Source organism: Galeopterus variegatus, unplaced genomic scaffold (genome assembly GCF_000696425.1).
Source record: "Galeopterus variegatus unplaced genomic scaffold, G_variegatus-3.0.2 Scaffold3899, whole genome shotgun sequence".
NCBI classification, from domain to species: Eukaryota; Metazoa; Chordata; class Mammalia; order Dermoptera; family Cynocephalidae; genus Galeopterus; species Galeopterus variegatus.
Window position 1 is genome coordinate 53,221 of NW_007730010.1, and position 2,836 is coordinate 56,056.

The 2,836-nt window shown below is 29.4% G+C and overlaps 1 protein-coding gene across 1 annotated transcript in view; it reads right to left on the minus strand.

Moving 5' to 3' along the window:
* The window catches only part of LOC103601833 (activating signal cointegrator 1 complex subunit 3), a gene marked incomplete at its 3' end in the record, with an annotated part of 160,779 nt that overhangs the window by 23,195 nt on the left and 134,748 nt on the right, over positions 1 to 2,836 (minus strand). The window lies entirely within an intron of this gene.

Here is a 2,836-nt window from a genome sequence, read left to right on the forward strand (position 1 = left end):
AAAATAAAGGCCTCATCTACAGTTATGATAAAAGTTAAATTAATTGAAAAGAATATCTACTTTGTGAGAATATATATTCTAAGTGATCTCAAGTTTAATGTTAACCATCTTATTTTTATGCATTAAGGGAAAAAGTCTGTAGATAAATGGAATATGCCTTTACATACATGTATAACACATCTAAAACATTTTCACCTACTATTTCTTTAACTTCTGTTGTAGTTTTGTTTTTTACATATAGATAATTAGCTTGTAATTTATTTTTGTATAGAAAGTATGGTAGGAATTTAAATTTATTTTTCCTAAATAATTAACCAATTATTGCAGCAACATTGGTTGAATAACCAATATTCCTTATCTTACTTATTTTAAATGCTAACTTTATTAAATTCAGAATTACTAAATATTCTAGTTTTTGCATTTTTAAATGGATTTTATTTTCAGCCTCAGTTTAGCTCATAAACTTTCATACGTCTAAATGGTTTTTGAAACTCATTTTTTCTAAGCAGTCTCTGAATAGCCTATCACTTTCTATTCTATACAGAAAATATTTAATGCAATACTAATTTTATAACAACAAGCAGTAAGTCTTATTTTCTTGCAAAACTTATTCCTTGTAAAATTCTAAATAGAAAGCCCAATCTCTTTCTGCTTAATGACAGATTTCTACTTGCCCTTAAAGCAGAGGATGACATAAAATGCAGCATAATGAAGTTCTTTCTGGGCAATAAAGTTCTTTCTGGGCAACTCCATGAGGTAGTAATTCGGAAATCAAGTGATTTAAGAATATATGAATATTTAAAAGAAAGACATATTTTAGTTATTTCTATAGCTTCACCACCACATTCCAACAGTAACCAACAGTGAACGAAGAACTTGGAAACAGGTATATGTATAATTTTTATATGCCTGAGAGAGAAGTATGAAAAACTGACATTGTCTTCAGATCTTGCTTCCTTTTTTTCTTCTACTATTAACCACCTCTAATATATACAAGTATACTTGCATATATTTACTCTGCTGACTGCATAAAACCAATAAGTAACTCACAAAATCTCCAGCTAGAGAAACTAGCTGGCTGCTGCAGTTTAGTAAAAATCCATGAGACAAAAATGTACATATAATAAAGTACTCTGTTTTCATTATTATTCATTTTATCTTCAATAGCCAGAAATACTTTCCAAGTTTTTTTTTTTTTTTTAAATGTGGGAGTATAATACTGTTTTAATCTAATAGTCCATAAAATAGGAAAATGAAGTTTGGCTATATAATAATTAGTAATGTATAAAAAGCACTGCACAGATTAGGTGATATTTTAATGACACACACATCACAAATGTTATTTATCAACTTTTACTGAACTGAGTGTAATGTATAAACAGTTCATTCTGTTTTATATTTGCAGTATGGCCACCTGATCTTCCTGAATTATTTACTTTATGAGCTGTTAGGCAGGAATATGGAAATGTATTAACATAAATCCACTTTACCTTATAATTAGCAGAGGATTTGTAAGCTGACTACAAAATGCATGCTGTAAAGGTGCTTATCTCATAAATTGTATGTTAGCCAATCCCATGTGACAGCCTATTACCCATTTTTTGTTCCATAGTTCACTGCATAAAATATCTTCAATTTACACTATCAGAAATTAATTCACTGATGTTCTTACTCTGATAATTAGCTCCAGGGAATTTTTTTTTTCAGTTTTATACATAAAATAAGTATAACTTGTGTAATTTTTGATTTCCTTTCACAATGCCAATTATACCCAAAAAGGAATGTATCATTTGCCATAGGAAAGCTAAAGAGTCCTATGGCAGGAGATCTGGTGAGGCATTAATATCTTGCCTTTCACATCAGAGAGGGCTAGCTGTTTCTAACTTTCCCTGCCTCTACTTTCACATAAATCAATGCATTAAAAAGAACTATTTGCTTATCTGAACTGGCAAAGACTTAAAATCCTCATGAGGAAAATCACAAAAACACAACTTCATTTATTTATTACATGGCTTCCGTGGATGAATTCTGAATTATTTGAACATCATGAAAAAGCAAAATTTATCATTGTTACTCAATTATTAAGCATAAAATACTACACTAGGACAGTCTGTATAAATTTGAAGATATAATTTTTTGGATTACATTATATACATCTTTGTTACTGTACTTAAAAATGTTTCATCTTGATCAAAAAATCATAATACAAGCAAAATTTTTCAGGAACTTAAGTTAAAGAAACCTTAAAAACATGATAATAGATATTATTTGTTGAGCACTTATGTGTCAGGCATTGTGGTTATCACTTTACAAAGATTATCACATTTAATCATTTTTTATAAAGTATAGTTCTAATATAACACCCAATTCATTTATACAACCCAGTATATTTCCAATTAAAAGACTCAGTGATTTTGAATACTATAGAGTAAACTTTCTCAACCCTAGTTCTGTGAGAGAGATAAGCCCCACAAAAAAAAATTTCTCAATTTTTCCAAGGATAGCTAGGTACTAGTCTAGATGGATACGATTTTATTTATTACATCAAATAGATGCCTTAGGACATTAACGTTAAGGCTTAATTCTTGTTAAGAGTGGCTGCTATAAATTTTTTAAAAAACCATGATAATTAAAACACTTTTATAGTGAAGCTTTAGTTCCACAGTTCATTTCTGTTCAATAAATATTTGTTGTAACATACAGGTATCTTTCCAATAAACAGCTTTTGAAATACGTCTGACCCTCTAAAATTGTTCAATATTGTATACAAAAGAAAACCAGATCTATGTTCTTCTAAGTCGTGGTCTTCTTTTTAGGGTGGTGGGGGAGGGGGCAC